We start from the raw sequence: 23,714 nt of genomic DNA, 5'->3' as shown, positions 1-23,714 counted from the left end.
GTCTCTGTTAATGCATATAGTCTTTTAAGTTGCTTTATTATAGACTTCAGATTTAAATCATGTTTTGTAATAACATAGTTTTTTGGCAAACATATTTATCACATTATTTATGTATATAAACATACAAACTGTACCCAAAATAAAGTGTTTGCACTTTGCCGGTCATTCGAACCCAACTTGAACCGCATTGATTCGTACAAAAGAATCATCCTTTTTGACCCGCTTCCCAACCCATCCGACCCGTCTATTTGTACCACCTCTCGTGTCTAGTATAACTTGAAGCAATAGATACTACATAACATGGATTCTCCGTGTCTCGATTTCTCGCAGTTCTTGGACTAGGGCACAACAACTGCAACAAAGATGCAACAAAAAATCTCCGCAACACCCTCCCTGGGAACATAACAGACACAAGTTATACTGCAGGTATTATCAAAACTATTAGTAGCAGTCTCTTTTTCAAAGCTGATTTTTCAGTTGCAGGAATCTTCGGTTTTGACATCTTAATGCAAAAAGCAGAATGATAATTTTGTTTAGAAACATATTTTATGGAAACTAGATTGATGCAGGGCATGAAAAGACAAGCATAACCTTTGGGCGTTCGTTTTGATTTTTTGACAGATCATTACCCTGATGTTTAATTTATTCCGAAGCTTCCTCCTGATGCAACAAGTATAGCAACAGCATGAAACTATTAGGGAGTAAGCCATTATCTCGTTGCAGACATCTACAGAAGCTGTCACATACACCAGTTTTCATGTAAGTTTGAATTATAGGAAGTAATAAAATACACTGTCTGCATAACATCCTTCATCAAAAGACAACAAAAAGCTGTGATGATATGTTAGGAGTTATCATTTTCCTTACATATCTATTCGATCAATTTAAGGTCTGTCTAATCGCAAACGGTTGATACAAAATATAGTTAATGCGGGAAAGCGTGGAATTGATCAAATTTTGAAAGTCACCTCTAAGTACATTCAATGCCTACAACCTCCTAAACCGTTTATCTTTGAAAATTTAGATTGTTATTGTGACTTGTTAATTTGTTATATCTAAAGCTGCACGACTATATATCTTTATGAAAAGAGGTTGCAGAACACATAGGAAATTAGGAACATATGAGTCTCGAAATTCATTATAAACGGTAACAGCTATGTGCCTATGCATTTCTACTAGTTTAGGGGCATAGTGTTAATGTATTATGTTGTTTGCATTCTCCATATCCCAGGTACTATCTAATCAGTATATAATCGATGTGGACTCTGGATAGCATTTACTTTTTTTATTTAGAGGTTGGGATTTGAATGGTTTGAATACCGGTTCTATATTTTCGTGTTTGGGTTAATTGTGGTATAACTGTTTGACTATACACTGGTGCAATGATGTATTTCGTCTATATGCCTGGTTTTCTTTTAATAAATAAGCTGTCAGGTATGGGAAATGTACTTCTATGGTTGTTTAAGTAGACAAGTAGTAGGCCCTTCAAAGTTCATGGGAGTGGTAATAGACATAAGGGCTTTGTAAAACTACAGAGGCAGTACATACATTTCTAATTGCAGTTCATATATATTAGCAAAAAGTTGTGTTCAAAATGAATAGTATCTTTTTATTTGAGTCCCCTCACCCCACCATTGATGTTTTTATTTTTGTTACCTTTAAAAGTTACATAATGTCCCAAATTGTTTTGGATGTATTTTTATATAAGGAGTATACATTGTTGTTCACTCTTTTAAGTAGCTAAACTAAATGGTATTCAAACCATTTGGTCAGAAAGTCATTTCTCGTATTTTACTAAAGCCCCCTTGCAACGCAAGGGGTAACGATACTAGTATTTAACTAAATTTAGAGACCGTAACTCCCTAGCTAGCTACACGGATTATTTTTACATAACTAATGGGCTGGTCCTAGTTTATACTCGTAAGTCCATGGGCTGGACTTAAACTCATGATAAGCTCGTCCAAGTTTACTAACTGGACCGAGTTATGAATAATCAAATCATCCAACCATTCAACCCGAGTGGAATCGTTCTGCAAATCCCTCCTGGACAAAGAATGTATAAATACTAAAATACCCATGTAAGTTACGTTGTAAACCAAACGGGTGTCTATCCAATGAAAATTCAGTGTGATTATTGTTGTAATTATATATTGTTGTTTATTCGATGGTTCATGGATACAAAAGATATCAACATTATATTTCTTTAATGATGCTCTAGAAGAACTCAACCTACTCTTTTAATTAACAATAATAGGCCCGACAATAATACTCGTATTAGATGTCATCTATTATATTTAAAGGAAATGATTATCTTACTAATCAAATATCCTAATAATCTCTTAGATGATGACATGTGGAAAAATCAGAGGGCAAAATTAGGAAAAAGAATTGGTGGATACCATATGTCACCCTCTTAACATTTTAGGAGGATTATTAGACTATTTGGTTAGAAGATTTTATCATTTTCTATTTATTTAATTATAATTATAATGATATATCTTAGGACCCGTATCTTACGTCACTTTTTACGGGGAAATAATTAATTCTTTAAAAAATTAGGTTACAAATTCTCTTAATCATAAAAGAATATTGATAAGTGAAAAAAAATCAAAACACATGACTAGAAAAGAAAATTAATAGAATTTATATTTAATATTTAGATTAAGAGGATTTTAAGGATTAATGGAGTATATACTATTTCTCTTTTTGTCTCGCCAAATATGCATCACTTTAGACCCTATAATTATTCATCTCTATCTCGAACAATATTAGTATCATTTTTATGAGATGAGAGAACAAAGTTAAATATTAATAACCAAAGGTTTTGTATTGTAGGATGATGCCGAACCGGTTGACCAGGAAGCCGAATCATTTTAATAAATATTTTCTAAAAACGTTTCATTTATAAGTCGTTTATTATAAGGTAAGAATTGTTTACATCTTCTGTTAAGCATTTTGGGGCGTGACACATGTCCCTGACTGTCTTCGACATGATCTCATGACACACGTGACGGCTCAAAAGTTGCTATATCTCGATGATTAGTTTGATATAACGAGGACGTCAGTATTAAACATAGTAGTCGTTATATATATAATTAACTGAAAGTTTCTCTAAATATGATGAAAGTAGATGAAATTATTGATTGAACAATAATAATACAGTAATAAGTTGCAGTTTTTTTACAAAAATAAAATAAGAACAAGAAAAGACGATATTCGTAAAACAACAGAATTTCAAATTTTAAACCATGGAAAATCCAACTGATCAATAATTAACGTACCGTTACTCATCATCTTGCTCTACGAAGAAAGTTGCGTCTGTTGGTATATGATTACGTTATAATAAATGTATGTTCAGAAATCATTTAAGCCTACGGGGTTACACAAAATGACACGTAAACTCTAATTAAATGAGGTATTAAAGTAATATATTAATTAACATGAAATTATTAATTAAACTATATTAAAGGTTTAATAGTGTTTAATTAATTAAAAGAGAAAGATTAAATTGTAAATTAGAAGTTTCCTAATTGTACAATGAAGGGGAGGGAGCCGAAAATCTAAAGGGGTTTCCTAATCCCACTCTAACTTGGTCACCAAGTTAGAAAATCCTTCTAATTAATCCCTATAAATAGAGATCAATGGTTAAGGGTTTTTCATTCATTCAAAGCAATTAGTTTTGAAAACCTTAACAAAAACCTTATTTTTTCTCCCTCTTCTTGGTTCGGCCGAAAGCAACAAAACCCATAGGGTTTTAGGTTTCCAGGTTTCGACTTCAAGGGGTATTGCACAAGGGGTTTGTGAGTTCATGATCAGATACTAGCATACAATATAGGGGTGTCAAGTGTTCGATCGTAGAGGAGTTTTAGTTTAAACCTATAATAATAATAATAATTATAATAATAATAATAATAATAATAATAATAAAAATAATAATAATAATAATAATTAATAATATTATTGGATGCTTTGCGCAAAGGTACACGTTTCGATTCTCTCTTTGTTAATTAATATATACGTTTCTATTCCGCTGCGTACTCATGAATTGTTATGTGTTTATGTTTATATATTCTAACGTTGGTATCAGAGTCACATATGTGATCTATTAATTACAAAGATCAAAACTTGAAGGGGGGGTTTAGGGTTGATTAAATTTTAATTAATTATTAAATATTAAAATTAGTTTTCTTTATTTATTTTAATTAAAATTTTTGAATATTACTTAAATAAAATTAGGGTTTTGTTTAATTAATTCAACCTCTTTTTATTGGTTAATTGAAACCCTCTAAGTAAGTTTTGATATTATGAATTGAAATGTTTATTACATATAAATTGCATGTTGTGTACTTTAATTATTTAAAGTTGTTAAATAATAGTAAAACTCATAAAAAATTCATGTAAAATTATCTATGATTATTACTAAGATATAGAGATATAAAATTGCTTTGCAGGATGATCCAGTAATTAGGGTTAATTATGAGATAATTTTGTGACTATGTGGATTTTTCGTGTGATTTTTCTGCTTTGCGATAAATCACTAAAAAATTTAGAAGCTGTGCTTTGGATTGTAGATGCTCAACACATAGGGCTAAAACTTTGTAGTTCTGGTCAAAAGCTGAATCAGAGCAGAAACAGGTCTAAACAGGTCGTGAAGCTGCTGGAAATTTTCACTCAGCAACTATGTGCTTATGTGATAATTGATTGTTTTATATATGTTTAAGGCTTACGCAATCAAGACAACTTGATGTATGTGGTCCTCTTCTTTGAAGGGGGATCCGAATTAGACATAATTAAAACCATAGTGACATGTTTAAGTGGCCTACCATAACTCGTTGCATGATTAATAATTAATAAATTAGTAAGTTTATTGTTTTGCGTATATATTAAGGTATAAATGGTGATGCAAAATAGTTTCTTGGAAAAATAAACTTAACTAAACATTATCGAAATAGATATTTTTTTTATTAATAAAATTGGAGTCTTACAACCTTGAGATACACCGGCTCACTCATTTGAACAAATTCAAAGAGAGGTATAAGTCGGAGTGCGCTAGCCTTCTAAAAGGGCGGGTTTTTAATTGCGTCCATCGCAAATCTTTGCCATTGCGCTTCTTTGTGCGTTCAAATGGAGCTACCGAGCTCTCTTGTGTTTTTAAGACTATACAAATGATTTTACTAAACATTATGTTATGAAGATTTGCATGAGTCTTTATACATAAACTTTTGATTCACATCAAATGCATTACCCATTCAAAGTTAAGTCATTGTCACCCACTTTGCTTAGAACACTTGCCAGTGCTTTTCGACCCTACGTGAGACCGTAGGCGAATTGTATCTCTTCAAGGTAAATTACCAATCCGCTGTGAGACTAGTGGTGGACTATTTACATGTTCTTAATTGGGCGACTTAAAACGAGTTAAGACGATGAGACCTTAACTCGTGGCATAAGTTGGAACAAAACATGTTTACAAAACACTTAAACACCTCTAAGCGTTGTTGTAACTTTCTGGACCAAACTTCAATGACTGGTTTCGTCAGCTGAGAGTATTTCTAAGAGCCGAGAAGAAATATCAAGTTCTTGAAGAGGAGACACCCGTTGTTCCGGGAGCTAATGCTACAAATGAAGAGTTGGCTGCATACACTGCTCAGTATGATAAACACAATCAGGTTGCTTGTTTGATGCTTGGAAGCATGAATGCTGAGCTTCAAAATCAATTTGAGAATTATTTCTCATGTGATATGATCAAAGAACTCAAGTCTTTGTACGAAAGCAAGCTGGAGTGGAGCTGTTTGATCTAGTGGACACACTTCATGACTTGCGACACGAGAAAGGAACACCGGTTGGCCCTTATGTACTTAAGATGAAAAGGTACTTTGAGCAATTAGAATAGTTGAATTATGCTTATCCTCCTGTTATTGCTATTGGCATGATTCTCAAGTCTTTATCCAAAGACTTTAAGGAGTTTGTGCGCAATTACAATATGCATAGCATGACTAAAACCATTGTTGAACTTCATGCTATGGTGAATGAGTATGAAAAGAAGCTTCCAAAGAAGTCTCCTACACCCCAAGTTCTCACGATCAACGGGGAAGGATCCAGAAAGGAAAACAACCAAAAACTAAGGGCAAGAAAGATGGCAAGGGAAAACAAAGTACTTCAGTACCGAAACCAAAGAAAACGCCTCCAGCGAAAAAGGATTAACAGGCTAAGGACCAAACTTGTTTTCATTGTGATGAAGTGAGATATTGGAAGAGGAATTATCCTAAATATCTAGCCGAGTTGAATGCGAAGAAGAAGCAGACTGGTTTAGCCAGTACTTTAGGTATCTTCACAAGTTGAATTATATTCCTTTTCTAAGCGTAATTCGTGGGTTTATGACACTGGGTGTGGTACTCATATCTGTCATTCTTTATAGGGGCTTAGAAGGAGAAAGAAACTGAAGCCAGGATCTTTACAACTGTTCGTGGGCAATGGTGTACCGGTGGCTGTAGAAGAAATAGGCGACTATCATTTAGTTTTACCTACTGGTTTAGTTATTGTTTTAGACAACTGTCATTATGCACCATCTATTACTAGAGGTGTCATTTCAGTTTCTTTGTTGAAAAACAACGGATTCATTAATTTTCTAATGATTATGGTATTTCAGTTTCTCGAAATAAAGTTCATTATTTTAATGCTATTGCTTGTGATGGTATTTATGAAATTGATATGCGTGGTTGTGATTCAAATGATAATTCAATGTATAATGTTAGTAAACGAGTCAAACCCAATTTGGACTTGACTTATCTTTGGCATTGTCGACTTGTTCATGTTGGCAAGAACTGCATTGAGAGGTTTCAACGTGAAGGGATATTAGAATCAAATGATGAATCATTTGGTAAATGCGTATCTTGTGTTTCCGGCAAGATGACAAGAAAACCTTTTCCAAATAAACCGGAGAGGGCTAAAGAGATACTTGGATTAATACATACGGATGTATGTGACCCATTTAGTCATGTGCCAAGGAAAGGTGCTAGCTATTTCGTCACTTTTATGGATGATTTCAGTCATTATGGTTATGTTTACTTGCTGAAACATAAACATGAAGTCTTCTAAGCATTCAAAGAGTTTAAAAGTGAAGTAGAAAATCAACTCCGTAGAACCATCAAGATTCTTCGTTTGGATCGAGGTGGTGAGTACTTAAGCCAAGAGTTTAAATATTATTTAAAAGCTTGCGGAATCATTCAACATGTTACTCCTCCATATACTCGACAACATAATGGAGTATCGGAAAGGCGGAATCGAACATTGCTTGAAATGGTTCGATCTATGATGAATCTTACAACTCTTCCATTTTTGTTTTGGGATTATGCCCTAGAGACTGCTGTACGCATTCTTAACATGGTCCAACCAAGAAGGTTGACAAGACACCGCATGAATTGTGGCATGGGAGTGTTCCAAAATTGTTTTACTTAAGGGTCTGGGGATGTGAGGCTCTTGTGAAACGAGATACGCCTGACAAACTTGAACCTAGATCTGTTAAGTGCATCTTTGTAGGATACCCAAAGGAAACGATATGATGGGTTACTACTTCTACTTTCCTACCAAAAATACTGTCAAGGTTTTCCGATATGTTGAGTTCCTTGAAAAGAAACTCATATCTCAAGAAGACAGTGGTAGGATTGTTGAACTTGATGAGGCTCAAGAAGCAAGATGTGTCAACTTCTGAAAAGACTAGCAAATCATCAACTTGGGGGGGGGGAGATATTCAAAGAGATGAATCTCATGAAACTCAAGTTGAAGATAATGAAAATGCGATTCCAATTCATAGGTCCTCAAGGACAATACGTGCTCGTGAAAGATTAAATCTTATGATTGAATCTGGAGAACACGTAGTAGGAGACTTAAATGAACCTCCTAATTTCAAAACTGCATTATCAGATCTGGAGTCTGACAAATGGCTTGAAGCTACGAATGTGGAAATCAAATCCATGAAAGATAATCAAGTTTGGAGCTTGGTTGATCTTCTACTAAATCGTAGAGCCGTTGGGTGTAAATGGATCTTCAAGAAGAAGACCGACATGGATGGAAATGTACACACCTATAAAGCTCGTCTTGTGGTAAAAGGCTATACTCAACTTTATGGAGTTGACTATGAGGAGACCTTTTCACCCGTCGGACATTAGAGCTATTAGGATCATCTTAGCCATAGGTGCGTATTATGAATTTGAGATCTGGCAAATGGATGTCAAAACTGCCTTCTTAAACGGCTTTTTAGACGAGGAAGTCTATATGGTTCAACCGGAAGGTTTTGTCTATCCAAAACATCCCGACAAAGTGTGCAAACTTCAAAGGTCCATTTATGGATTGAAGCAAGCATCAAGAAGTTGTAACAAAAGGTTTGATGAGGAAATCAAGAAGTTTGGTTTTGCTCAAAATCCTGATGAGCAATGAGTATATCGCAAAGCTAGTGGGAGTAATGTTACTTTCCTTGTCTTATATGTAGATGACATATTGATAATAGGAAATCACATTCCAATGTTGAAAGACGTTAAATCTTATCCTGAAAAATGTTTCGCTATGAAAGACTTGGGAGAAGCAGCATTTATTCTTGGAATTAAGATCTATAGAGATAGAAGCAAACGGTTGAACGGATTAAGTCAAAGTGCTTACATAGATAAGATCTTGAAGCGTTTCAAGATGGAAAATTCTAAGCGAGGGTTTATACCGATGCAAGAAGGACTTAATTTATCTATCAAGAATGGTGTTTCTACACCTGAAGAGGTGGAGCGCATGAAATGGATTCCTTATGCTTCGGTTGTAAGATTTATTATGTATGCGGTAAGATGCACTAGACCTGACATTGCATTCGCACAAAATATAGTTAGCCGCTATCAGCAAAATCCTGGAGAGGATCACTGGACTGCTGTAAAGAATATTCTTAAGTACATGCGTGCTACTAAAGATTTATTTTTGGTGTATGGAGGAAATCCCGACACAGAACTCAAGGTAACTGGATATTGTGATGCTGGATTTCAGATTGATAGAGATGATACAAAATCTTAGCCGGGATACGTTATTGTTTTAAATGGAGGCTCAGTGGATTGGAAGAGCAAGAAGCAAACCACAGTTGCTATGTCTGCTACAAAGTCTGATTACATTGCCGCTTTAGATGCTGCTATGGAAGCTGTCTAGATCAGGAAGTTTATTTCTGGGCTTGACGTGATGTCCTCAAATAACACACCTATGGATCTGTACAGTGATAATACGGGAGCTATTGTCATTGCCAATGAACCAGGAGTTCAGAAAGGTGCTAGACATTACCAGAGAAGATATCACTATGTTTGAGAGCAAATCGAATCGGGTGAAATCAATTTACTCAAAGTTCACACAGATTGTAACTTAGCAGATCATTTTACAAAGGCTTTGTCAAAGGAAAAGCTCAATAAGCATGCCGAAGGCATAGGTATGAAATTAGCTGGTTATATCATGTAAATCTGTGATTGGTATTTGGATAAGGGATGTTAAACAATTGTTATTTCAATAAATGAATTTTATACTTGGTATGAGGGTTTTTATTTCATAATAATTGTGTCATATATTTGCATGTTTAAATCCATGAATATTTTAATCCATTGTCGATTAACTATTCGGGAATATAGTAAAAATAAGACATATGTGAGAGATTGGTAATATTCTTGCGAATATAGGAAGATGGTCCTACTAAACTCACATGATATCCAAAGAGGTGCATATCAGATTAACCCACATAACAAATTATCATTTTATGGATCGGTGTCACTAAGTGAAATTCGTGAAATCGTTACTTTAGTTATCCTTAGAATTGAGATGCAAATAGGTTATTCATGTATCGATCACATTTTCTAGATATAGTTCTAACTATCCTGAATAAGATAGTAATAAAGGGCTATTTTCAGAAATGTGGAAATGACATGACTTGACACTTGTAGTCAAAATAGGAATTGTTCCTTTAATTTGCAACTGAAGAATGATACCAATTGGCGCCCTCATAAATTAATTAAGATGTTTGTATGGTCGTACCCACTACTACAAAACTGGAATATTCCGACAGAAAATTCCGTCGGAAATCTGTCGGTAAACCGCCTTACCGACAGATTTCCGACGAATACTGTTCGTCGGGAACATATGCGTGGGTAACTTGTTTCCAACGGAAATAAATCTGTCGGGAAGTGTTTTCGACAGAATAATCTGTCGGGAGTCTGTCAGCGTATGAATTTAATAATTCTTAAAATTCCGTGGGGGATTAGTGACAGAATTGTGACAGAATTCCGACAAAACATGTAAAAGGGTTAGTTTACATTACCGACAACTTCCCGACAGAAAATTCCGACAGATTGTGTTCCGACAGAATTTCCGACAGAAAAGTGGAAACTTTTCCGACAGATTTTTTATTGCCTTTCCGACAGAAATTAGTAGATATGAAATCTATCGGATATATAAAGCTGAGTTTCCAATTTTCTGATAGTTTTTTTTATTGCCTTTCCCTGTAGTTTAAATAAACCAACATCAACCTGAATATTTAAAATATCATAACAAATACGCCCCATTTCCATTTCACATACCAAGATACATAAGTCGCCAAATGATACTTGTTCAAAATACAATGAGATCTAAATCCAAAAGATAGCTTAGTTCCAAAAATAAACGATGCTAAATAACGTTGATACTAGCTAATTTGTGGCACCATGGCTTATCCAAAAGATATCTTTGTTCCAAAAATAAACGAGGCTAGATTATATTCATACTAACTAATTTATGGCACCTTGGCTTTTCATAAATTGAGTAACAAGTTTCATCTGATCTTCCAAGCTTGACATCTTTAGTTCTCTTGCATGATCTCGTTCTTGCAACTCGGCGACCTTGATCTTCAATTCTGCAGATTCCTGTTCGGCTTTCTCGGCTACCCGCTTCTGCCTTCTTAATTCTTCCTTCAAACTTTCTACCTGTGAGTGAAATTTAAGACATACATAAATACATGTTTACAGTTGTAAAAGTGACATGTTTTGACTTTTGACCTCATAAAATGCATGTGTATACAGTCTATGACCATTTCTATCCGTGTGTAATATATTCTAAGTTCAAGCAGGTTACTTAGTAGAGGCTCGATGCACCTAAATTCTAAAGTCAAATATATAAAATGGATATAAAGGGTGACTCAATCACATATATAAAGAGAATATGTCCAGCAAAACTAAATGCTAAGGTACATAAACAGAATAAGACTTTCAATTATTGTAACTCCACAAATATAAACAGTATAGTCCAAAGCTATGTATATCGAATTCCAGCCTTATTGACATGTATCTACTAATAACAAATAGTCCAAAGCTATGTATATCAAATACCTCCAACATAAAACCTATCACATTTCTCACTGTCTCGATCTCTTCACTCATATTAGCTTTGGGGAATATATATTTTTGTTAGCCTCCTACATTTTTTGAAGGGTTCCTTTAGGACAGAGACACGCAGCAGCAGGAACACAACACTACTCAAAATAGCAACAATAAAATAGCAAAATGACAGCAACATAATAGGATTAAGTAGCAACAAATAGCAACAGAAGCAAATTGTGGTGATTTTAGTGTAGTGGGTATTAAATGAGTAGTTAGTGTACTATGAAACTAATAACTTGACTAGTAGTATTAACTTTGAATTACCGAGCACTAAACTTACATCAGACAAACATTTGCTAGCAAGGTAGACAAGAGCAAATAACTAACCTCTTCAGTTTGACTTCCATACTGACTACAATTCTTCAACACCCCTCCAGCCATAGCCAATATGTCTTTGGTCACCCCAAACAAGTTTCCCTTTTTCATCCCCCCACATGCCTTCTCCCAAAGAGTTGGCACAATATCATTAAGGTGCTCATTCTTATCAGACCCAAATTCCTCTTCCATAAGTCGATTATACTCTTCCTATATATAGTATTTAGTAACACAAATTAACTAACTAAATTTAATAACTTATTTAAGACTCTAGTTAAATAGAGGACAGGTTACCAGAACATTCTTAGCTTTTGGATTGGTAAACTCTTGTGGGTCAGACGGCTCTCTCTTTCTCTTTGTGAAAAAGGTTTCATAGACTGTTATGAAAGGCACTGGACCACCTTTTTCCTTTTCCTACAAGAATTGTAATTGAGTTTATAAAACATAGATAAATTAAATAGGAGAAATTTAATTAATAGAATAAAAGTTACCAAAAACAGTTGGGTATGGATCATGCTACGGGAACCTCCAGAATGACCAGCCATCTTTCCATCTACTAATGTACTCCTGTTAACCTTGTTCTTAGCTGAGTTGCGTTGCCATCTTTCTGTATTCCAACAATCATCAATCATGGAAGCCCAGTTTCGTGCATCAATCCATGCTGGATGACATGGCTTAAGCACAAGAACACTCAAAACTCGATACAAACTAGTTTTGATATAAATTTATATACACAAGAACACTCAAATTTATATACATATAAATATATATATATATATCAATGTACACATATATCACTGTACGCATATATATACATATATATATATATACACATAAAATAACAAACCAACATACCAGATGATAGGAGAAACGAGTCTGAAAAAGATAATTAGTTCAGGGATGAAGCAACGAATCTGAAAGGAGAACAAACGAATTAGGTCTCAATTCAGAATGTAATGAAACGAATATACCAGATTCGTATGTTGGAAGCTCGAATCCAGAATAAATCAAAACGAATATATCAGATTCGAATAGAAGAACAAACGAATATATATGCTTACGAATAAAATGAACAAATCAAACGAATAAAACCAACATACCAGATCATAGGGTCGCCAGTCGCCAGGCTGATTGAAACCCTAAAGTTATTGTAATGAAAGAAAGGGGCGGTAGATAAGTTTTATTAGGGTTAGATTTATTAAGCTTTTATGAACGCATATAAATTTAGAATGTGGAAAATAAACTAAAAGTTAAGCTTAGAGCATTGGTTTAACTTTATGTCTTGTTAATCAGAGGTAGTGAGTTTGAATCCCACTTTGTGCTTTTTTTTTCTAACTTAATTCACTTTTTCCTTTTAAATGTATCTTAATAATTTAAATTGGTGATTTGATTATTTCAAATAAGTAATCTACTTGTCAATTTTTTTTATATCTATTCATTTTATTTTATTTTTTACACTAGCTTAATAACCCGCGTACTACGCGGACAAATCAAGAAAAAAATTGTTTTGATTTATTGAAAAATGTTTAAAAATTATTTATGATGTACTACGTATTAAAGTTAACATTTGTGATTAATGCATATACTAATTAGCTATATCTAATTTCTTGTGTTTTAATAAAAGAATTAAAAAATTTTAAAAATTAACTAATAAATGATGTCATTAATCATTTAAGTATAAAAGAAAAAAATTATAAGAAATTTTCTAACAATCCAGGAAGTATGTTCCGTCGGTAATCCGTCGGAAATCCATCAGAAATTTGCAGATACGTATATTAAACCGTTATCTGTCGTAATTTAGTCGGGAAGCTGTCGGTAATTACCGACAGACTTTTTCTGTCGGAAATTTCCGTCGGTATTCAACAGATTTGTAGTAGTGACCCAAATGAACTTTAGAAGTTGTCTCGATTAATTTGGTAATCTTGATTAGTTGTTAAAATGAGAAACAAAATCGTTATATTATGGAATGACATTGATCTATATCCATAATTAACAAGGGTATCCGAAACAAAGGGATAATAAAGACTAAATCATTTCAAATGATACTTTAAGAAACTATACTTAAACATTTCCGGAAGCATTGGCGTGTTGCTAGACGCTAACCAAAGTTATTGCCTTTATATAACATGCTTAAGTGGGAGCTGTTGTTTTATGATCACGTTATAATAAATGCATGTCCGGAAATCATTTAAGCCTACGAGGTTACACAAAATGACACGTAAACTCTAATTAATTATTTAATGTATTAAAGTAATATATTAATTAACATGAAATTATTAATTAAACTATATTAAAGGTTTAATAGTGTTTAATTAATTAAAAGAGAAGGATTGAATTGTAAATTAGAAGTTTCCTAATTGTATAATGAAGGGGATGGAGCCGAAAATCCTAAGGGGTTTCCTAATCCCACTCTAACTTGGTCACCAAGTTAGAAAACCCTTCTAATTAATCCCTAAAAAATAGAGATCAAGGGTTAAGGGTTTTTCATTCATTCAAAGCAATTAGTTTTGAAAACCCTAACAAAAACGTTCTCTTCTCCCCTCTTCTTGGTTCGGCCGAAAGCAACAAAACCCATAGGGTTTTCGGTTTATAGGTTTCGACTTCAAGGGGTATTACACAACGGGTTTGTTAGTTCATGATCGGGTACTAGCATACAATATAGGGGTGTCACGTGTTCGATCATAAAAGGGTTTTACCTAATATAATAATAATAATTATTAATAATATTATTGGAAGCTTTGCGCAAAGGTACACGTTTCGATTCTCTCTTTGTTAATTAATATGATTGCATATACGTTTCTACTCCGCTGCGTACTCGTGAATTGTTATGTGTTTATATTCATATATTTTAACAGCGTTTACCTCCTTGAAACGACGTCCTACCAAACTGATTCATTAATAGTCTGGTTGAAACACTGGAGGCGGAATTTATTTGTCATATGAATTGGAGCGTGACAGCGATCTAACGACTTCATTACCATTGGTTCCTGGCGGATGTGAATACTAGAATCGACTGAGACACACATTTACAGAGTTTTGATATGATGGTGATTCGATATTAAATGATCCAAAGGTTGAGAGAATTGGCTTGTCAGTTTGATTATTCAAAGAATAAGCATACGATTCCGATAAAGGCAGGTGGGAAAATAACTTCACCAGTCTCCACCGTGCGTTGACCAACTGCCAGCAACTGACGTTCAGAGTTCTTAATTACCTGGAAAGGAATACGTGGAGGTGCTTCATATTCACCAGATAGGATGCTATTAGAACGCCGAGTCCCCAGTGGTGAATCGTCACTATAACTCATATTATTAGACTGTACGTAATAATGTGTATATCTATTTAGATAACTAGATTAGATGAAATATTGATTTAATTTCACAAATTGTCCTGCGGTTGTCATGATTTGGGTTTTAATGTCTATAGTTTATTTGTATCAGTTCTCAACCCTATAGTTTCATTTTGTATCACCTCACTCCCTCAAAATTGTAATTTACCCTATTATTAGTTTCCTTTGAAACCTATCAAATTTGATTTTCTTTACAAATTGTTTTCTAAAGTTTTCAATGTACTTTTCTACGTAATCATAACAGATACTTTTATGTATCAGAAAATGCCATAGACAGGCAAATAAAAAGTTGTTGGGTGGATTTTTGTCTGAGTTGATGTTTGTGAAAGGAAAGGTATATAGGGGTCATGAGATTATGACCGACATGAATGCTCGGTTCAAGATTAATATCTTATATTCTCAAGCTTGGAGGGTCAAGTGTTATGCCTTGGAATTGTTGAGGGGGTCACCAGAAGGTTCGTTTGCCCAACTGCCATCATATTCTCACAATTTAAAGCCGAAAAACACCGGGTCGGTAACTCATATCAAAACCGATAGAGATGGACGTTTTGAGTTGTTGTTTATCGCCACTGGTGCAACGGTTAGTAAATCAAATTAGTTTTTCAAACTATTTATTTACTATAAGTGTTTCTCGGATCTTTAACTTATTCTCATTCTTCTTTGTAGATACGTTCGTTTGTTTTTTTCTTGCGACCAAATATTATAGTTGACGGGGCACATAAAAGGTCAATATCTTGGAACAAACTTATTAGTAGTAGGCATGGATGCTAATAATGGGATACTACCAATAGCTTACGTGGTTGGAAAATCTGAAACCTCTAAATCATGGACATGGTTTATGGGGCATCTTAGGGATTGCATAGGTAATGTTAGCAATTTGACAATCATTTCTGATAGGGCAAACGGTTGGAGTCAAGTCACTCATACATTACAAGAAAGATTTGAAGATGACAAACAACTCAGGAAATACTTAAGTCCTTAAATTTGGAGCTGAGTCAGCCTGAACATCTTCACTGAAAGATGGTGTCTCTGAAGCTGCATAAAAGAAGAACAAAGAACTTGCTTTGAATCAAAAATAAAGAACAAAGATAGAAGACCAAGCTGATGGGTGGAAATCAACTTGGGTCTTAGAGTCAGCTTGGAAGGTACATTGTCAGCCTGGAGTCTTGCAAGTGCTCCAGAGTTGTTATAACTTTGTATATATCATCAATCAACTGGATTAGCATCAGAAAGGACATTCTAGAAGTGCTAGTTGTTGATTGTAAACATTCTATGTGGTGTCAATTATATTATTGTTGCACGATCAACCTTGGTGAGCAAGTAAGGAACAAAAAGGACAATGTCACTATCACCCAGTACTGATCAAGCAGAACCCATTAGATCAAGATGCGTGGAAATGAATGGACGACATCCCAGGCAGTGTTGATGTCTATATAGACCATCCTTTGTGTCTTAAGAATGTGTGCATGCATTTTACATTAACTCTCACAATGATTAAAGCTTATCAACTTGGTGTACTCAGCTTAGGCTAGTAGAGTTAATGAACAAAGTTGGAGCTTGCTATTCAACCAAGTAGTTAGATTTGTAGGCTAGTCTGTTCCACAACTACTTGTAATTCTTTTTATTCATCAATAAAAGAACTAGTTGAAAACCAATTACACTTTGTTCTTGGAGTGCACTATACTATCTTTATATTTATTTATTTTTCTATTTCTTTAAATATAATTATCACAAGCTGAATATGGACAAACACTTTAAGATAATTTATATTCCGCATTAAAAATCCTTTCAAGCTGATTATAGTTAAAAGTTGTATTCACCCCCCGCCTCTACAACTCTTTAAGGCATCTTAAACCATTCTGTTATCTCCTTGGAAACCTATCAGGTGGTATCAGAGCTGGGATTCGTAATACACTTAACTTGATCCCTCTCATTTAACCTTTTTTTTTTTGTTTAAAATATGTCTCATTCTATGTACACTGATAATGGTTTTTCAACCAGACCATCCATGTTTGACAAAACTGATTTCAGTGGGTGGAAAGGAAGAATGTCTCTTTTTCTCGAATCTATTGATAATGACATGCCTGACATACTTGTTGATGGACCTTATGTTTCAAGGGATACGGTAATCACACATAGGCCAACTCCACCTTATGTTTCAAGGGATACTTGTTGATGGACCTTGTTGATGGAACTGAGCCTGGTGCACCTGATGTCAGAGTTGTTATCAAACCCAGAGCAGACTGGGTGATAATGGTCAACTTGGATGTAAAGGCCATAAACTTTATTGTTCAAGTTGTACCTAAGAGCATCTATAGAGCCATTAGACATAGTCCTAGTGCTAAGAAGATGTGGGACACACTGACTGTTATGTATGATGGTTGTGCAACTTCTATAGAGTCTACTAAGACTACCTTAACTAGAAGGTATGAAAGATTCTTTGCACATAAAAATGAATCCCTCACTGACACTCATACCCGATTTAATGCACTAGTTAATTACTTGATTGCTATTGACATACATAAAGATGATGATGTACTTAAAAGTAAATTTTTAGATTCATTACCTTTAAAATGGAATAACTATGTTGCTAGTGTCAAGTTGAGTCCTGTGTACAAAGAACTTAACTTACCAACTCAAGCTTTGCACTTGTTGCATCTTCAACTGAGCATCCCAACCCATTCTGTGATGAGACTGTTCCAATTCAGCTTGTGAATAATATTGTTGAATCCGATAAACCTTGTGAATCTGAGACTGAATATTCTAGTGATAAAATTGAGAGTTTGGCTAATGAGGTTGCCATGTTAGCTGAAAGATTAAGGAGGAGAAATTTTTCAAAATTTTTAAAGGAAAAGGAAAATGTTTTTTCTAAAAGTGACAAACGCAAAAAGCCTTTTATGTCAATAATCACTTGTTACAAATGTGGTAAAACTGGTCATATGGAAAATGATAGTAAATCAAAACCCACTCAACAAGATGATAATTCTAAACCTAAAAATAGTGGAAAAGATGAAAAGTACTCTAAACTCAGACTAAAATATAAGAAACTTAAAGCACAAGTTGCCAGACTGAGTGAAAAGAGTCTTGTTGTAAAAGATTAGGCTGAGAGTGCAACTTCATCTGATGATGAGACCTATGAAGATGCTCAATGCTTCATCTACAAAGAACAGTCAGCCAAATGTTAAGAAATCAAGGAGAAGTGCTTGATGGCTAAAGATGCTACTGAAAAGCTCCTTGATAGTATGACCAAGCTGAGAGAAGAGAATAATCAGCTTACTCAGTCAGCCCATTCTACATCCAGTATTCAAGAGGTATCTCATTTTCTTTCTGTTTTCGATAATGAAAAACTTGCTAAGCTGAACAAACTTGGTGATGAGGTTCTTTTGCAAAGACATTTCAATAAACAACATAAAATGGAAACTGTGGTAAATGTTTCTCTCTTACAAGAAGCTAAACAAGTTGATGAAAAATATTTGAAAATCAAACATATAACTGAGTCTTGGTGTACTGGTGCAAAAAGAACTGCCAAGTGTGTTAATGAGCAAGTACCTCAACAAATTCAGGCCATATTTGATGGTGACTATGACAAAGCTATTGCCATAAGTGAAGTATGTGCAATGGAGCCTTGTTATCAGCCTATACCTACTACAGTTATTCATTCTAAAAGACTTCTGAAAAGACATTCTGAAAACCCTGGTTTAGGTTTTGTGTATGGTGGAAATTTAGAACAAATGTTTGATGCTGAGTCTACTCCTGTTAAGTCAGAAGTCAGTCTGGAATCCTTTAAGCTGATTAACTCTTCATCTGAATCTTGTACTGAACCTATGACCAAGGAGACCTCTTCTAAGCTAACTAATCAAAATAAACAAAAAAGTAAAAAGAACAAATCTAGTAAGAAGAGTCAAACAGATCCCAGCAGCTCAGGGAATAAAGCTAAAGTACCCAGCTCAGACTCAGATCAACTTATATCTAAGTTGATCAAGTCCAGGCTGAGTGAGATTTCAAAAGAAGTTTCTTTCTTAAATAATCTTTCAAATATTGATCAAAAGAAACTTAGAGCTGAGTCAAAGAAAGCTAGAATTGGTAAAGGATATCTAAGATAGTCTGAGTCCAAAGTTGTTGAAAACAATTTTCAAGAAAAACATAAACAAAAATGGAAAGTAAAATCAAGTGACAAGAGTTCTTCTTCAATCCAATCTGAGTCTGACACGTCAGTCAGCTCAAGTGAACCCATCTTTGGATGGGTTCCAAAAAAGAACTAACTCTTTTCATGACTGCAGGGAATTCACAATGCATTTATCTGGTACTTGGACAGTGGATGTTCCAAGCATATGACTGGATGTAAGTCCCTGCTATGTGACTTTAGGAATAGACTTAGTCCTAATGTCACTTTTGGTGATGATTCTCAAGGAACTACAGAAGGATATGGTTCTCTTATAAACAATCCTTTCACATTCAGAAGAGTCTCTTATGTCAGTGGGCTAAAGCACATTCTGATATTCTGATAGGTGTGAGTCAATTGTGTGATGCTGTTTATGAAGTGAGATTTTGAGCTGATAGAGGGATTGTTTGTGAATTGGAAGGAAATCTTGTTTTGATTGCTAAAAGAGATGAATCTCTTTACACTTTTGGTATGAGCAAGCCTACAGTGCTGAAATAAGTGTGTTTTACATATGTATTTTAAAGATATAAATAAGTTACACAAAAATGAGTTAGTCTCTGTTCTTCCTGCTATCAAGTATGGAAAAGACAAACTGTGCAGTGCTTGTTAAAAAGGGCAGCAACACAAAGCTTCTTTCAAATCTAGAATATGTTCAACTATTGAATCCTGTTTAGATTTGCTACATATGGATCTGTTTGATGAAGTTAGTACTCCTTCTTTAAGTGGAAAGAAATACTCACTGGTTATTATAGATGAATATTCAAGGTTTACATGGGTTTTCTTTCTCAAAGAAAAGAGTAAAGCTGCTAAAGTAATCATCAATTTTATCAAAAATGCCGAAGTCCTTTACAAGAAGCCTGTTAGACAGCTTAGAAGTGATAATGGGACTGATTTCAGAAATCAAACTCTTCTGTTTCTACATTAGTAAAGGCATCTCTCGATGTTACTCAACTGCAAGAACTCCACAAAAAAATGGAGTTGCTGAGAGAAGAAACAGAACCCTGATTGAAGCTACCGAATCCATGCTAGATCAAAATGGTATGAAGGTTCATTTCTGGGCTGAAGCAATTCACACAACTTGCTTCACGTCCCAAAATAGATCATTGATTGTGAAAAGGCAACAGAAGACAACATATGAAGTTTTTGAAGGGCAGAAGACCTGAAATAGGGTTTTTAAGAATGTTTGGAAGTCCTTGTTTTATTCAAAATCAAAGAGACCATCTTGGCAAATTTGATGCCAAAGCTGATGAAGGAATATTTCTTGGTTATTCTACACTCATGAGAGCCTATAGAGTGTACAATAAAAGAACAAGAGTGATTGAAGACACAATTTATGTGAAAATAGATGAATCAAACTCAGTCAACTTAGCTCAAAAAAATGGTGATTTTTACATCGAAGAGCTTGTTGTCCCTGATTGTGATCCTCCTACTGATCCTATTATTGAAGTAGTCCATGCATCTGTTGAGGGGGAGATTCCTATTTTTCATGATCTCGATGAATAGCTAAATCACCCTCATGTTTCTACTCAATCTCAGAAGACAAATGAAGCAGTCTTACCGATTTGTGAGCAAGCTCAAGCTGATAATTCTATCAACTCAGCCAACTCAGTTGTTCAAGATCTCAATAGTGATCTGCCTCAAGCTGATTCTCAAGTTGTTGAAGAGGAAGCTGAACAAGAAGTACAGAATACTCCAGTTCATACTACAAAGTGGACAAGAAGTCATCCAATTGAACAAATCATTGGTAGTCCCACTTCAAGAATTCAAACAAGAAGAAATGCAACTGGAAATTTTTGCATGTTTGTTAATTTTGTTAGCAAGACTGAACCAACAGAAGTTGAAGAAGTTCTCAATGATCCATCTTGGGTGAATGCAATGCAAGAAGAACTCACTTAGTTTGAAAGGAATAAGGTGTGGAAAATGGTTCCTAAACCAGCTGATTAGACCATTATTGGCACAAGGTGGGTCTTTAGAAACAAGATGGAAGAAAGAGGTATTGTGACAAGAAACAAGGCAAGATTGGTGGCTTTAGGCTACAGTCAACAATATGGAATAGATTATGATGAGACCTTTGCTCATGTTGCTAGACATGAAGCAATAAGAATGTTTTTTAGCATACTCAGCTTACAAAGGATTCAAAGTGTATCATATGGATGTGAAAAGTACCATTCTGAATGGCAAAGTTGATGAAGAAGTTTTTGTACATCAACCTCCTGGTTTTGAAAGCTCCAAGTATCCAAACCATGTCTACATGTTGGACAAAGCTCTCTATGGATTGAAGCAAGCTCCAAGAGCATGGTATGATACTCTGTCCAAATTCTTGCTAAAGAATAAATTTGAAAGAGGTAATGTTGATAAAACTTTGTTTGTGAGAAAGTTAGGAAAGGATATCTTATTAGTTCAAATTTATGTGGATGACATTATTTTTGGTTCTAAAATGATAGACTATGCAAAAAGTTTTCTAACCTGATGTCTAAAAATTATGAAATGAGTATGATGGGTGAATTAACCTATTTTCTTGGCCTTCAAATTTTACAATCCAATTCTGGAACTTTTATAAATCAAGGAAAATATATTAAAGATTTACTCAAGAAATTTGGTTTTGACAACTGTTCTCCAATGAAAACACCTATGGGTGCTGCCGCCAAGCTGAGTGAAGACATCAGTGGAGTTGATGTCACAGCTTATAGGGGTATGATAGGTTCTTTGTTGTACTTAACTGCAAGTAGACAGATATTATGTTTGCCACATGTCTTTGTGCTAAATATCAAAAATGTCCAAAAGAATCTCATCTTCAAGTTGTGAAACAAATTTTTAGGTATCTAAAAGGTACACCCAAGCTGGGTCTTTGGTATCCCAAAGACTCAGGATTTGATCTCATTGGGTATTAAGATTCAGACTTTGCAGGCTGTAAGATTGTCAGGAAAAGCACAACAAGAAGTTGTCAATTGCTTGGCAATAGGTTAGTCATCTGGGCTAGCAAGAAGCATCATTCAGTCTCAACCTTTACAGCTGAGGCTGAATATGTTGCTGCTGGAAGCTGTTGTTCACAAATCCTATGGATGCAACATCAGCTTGCTAACTATGATATTATTGTGTCCAAAACTCCCATTTTCCGTGATAACACTAGTGCCATTGGAATTACCAACAACCCTGTTAACCATTCAAGGACAAAGCATATTGATTCCAGATATCATTTTATCAGAGACCATGTCATGAAGGAAGATATTGAACTTCATTTTATTTCAACAGACAATCAGCTTGGAGACTTGTTTACCAAGCCTCTTGATGAATCAAGGTTTAATACCTTGTTGAGGAAGCTGGGAATGTTAAATATGGAATAATCTATGAAGGAAAAATCAAGCTGATTGACCTTAGTTTTGACCTAAGGATGACCAAACTCAGTCATCTCGGCTTGGAGTCAGCTTGGATTTTACTTAGTAAGTTATTTTATATTTTTTGTTCCTTATTGTTGTAAATAAAATATTACTTTACTTAGTTTGTCTCTCTTTCTTCTGTACAAACCACAATCGTTACTCCCTCCATGGTAAAAAGTAACCATTATGGTAAGTGTACTTCCCCTCTCCAATCACTAAACGACACATTTTTGGTGGGGAAGGTCATATAAAAGCCAACTCGTTTAATCAAATCACTATTCCATTGCATTCTCATCTCTCCAATCTCATTCTCATTCCAATTTCTATCAAAAGCTCTCACACTCTGTCTTCAGCTTCTCGAATATTATTTAATTTTTTTTATTCTCAAATCAGCTTAAGCATTAAAATGGCTTCACCTTCTCATGTTAATTTTCCTACACCTAAACAAGTTGAAAAGATCGGTACCTATATGAAGGGAGATAGGCTTCCAGAAATAGAGGGTGCCAAATGGGTCTCTACTCAGATCAAGGTACGGCCTCCACAATATGCCAATCTCCATCCACCTTCAAACAAGTCCAATTACTTTGACATGGCAAGGTATATCTTTTATCATCCTATGGGTAAGATTTTGCATCTCTCTCCTAGTTTTATCAAATTATAATCAGCTTTGTGAGTTTTGGCTCACAAGCAGGGTAACAACAACCACCAAGGGCAAGCAATGCATTGTTGTCACTTTAGACAATGTATCTCGTCGACATGTACTTACTCTTGATAGTTTAAAAATAATTTTTGAGTTAGAGTACAAGTCTGATCTTGCTTATGAATCAGTCCCAACCCTGGATGTTGCTAAAACTGTTTTAAATGATATTGTCTATTCAGGAAGGGTTGGTGGTTTGGTTAAGATATCTCATTTTTCCAGTATTTATAAATCTTTGATCTCAACCATTGTCAGATCATTACAGACCAAAGTTGGTGGTTTTGATAAACCAAATAAACTTGAAATGCAAATCTTTTATTGCATGGTCCATAATATGTTGATTGATTTTGGTAAATTGATTTTTGATGATCTTGTAGTCATGATTTCTGCAAAATCT

The 23,714-nt window shown here is 34.7% G+C and overlaps 1 long non-coding RNA gene across 1 annotated transcript; it reads left to right on the top strand.

Moving 5' to 3' along the window:
- Positions 1-280: 280 nt before the first annotated feature.
- LOC122590047 lies at positions 281-1,599 on the top strand. Its single transcript, XR_006322392.1, has 3 exons — positions 281-426; positions 622-759; positions 1,232-1,599. It is a non-coding gene; the product is annotated as an uncharacterized LOC122590047 (long non-coding RNA).
- Positions 1,600-23,714: the final 22,115 nt, after the last annotated feature.

Source organism: Erigeron canadensis, chromosome 2 (genome assembly GCF_010389155.1).
Source record: "Erigeron canadensis isolate Cc75 chromosome 2, C_canadensis_v1, whole genome shotgun sequence".
Lineage (NCBI taxonomy): Eukaryota > Viridiplantae > Streptophyta > Magnoliopsida > Asterales > Asteraceae > Erigeron > Erigeron canadensis.
Note: the sequence above shows the minus strand (reverse complement) of the source record. Positions and strands in the feature narration are given on the sequence as shown.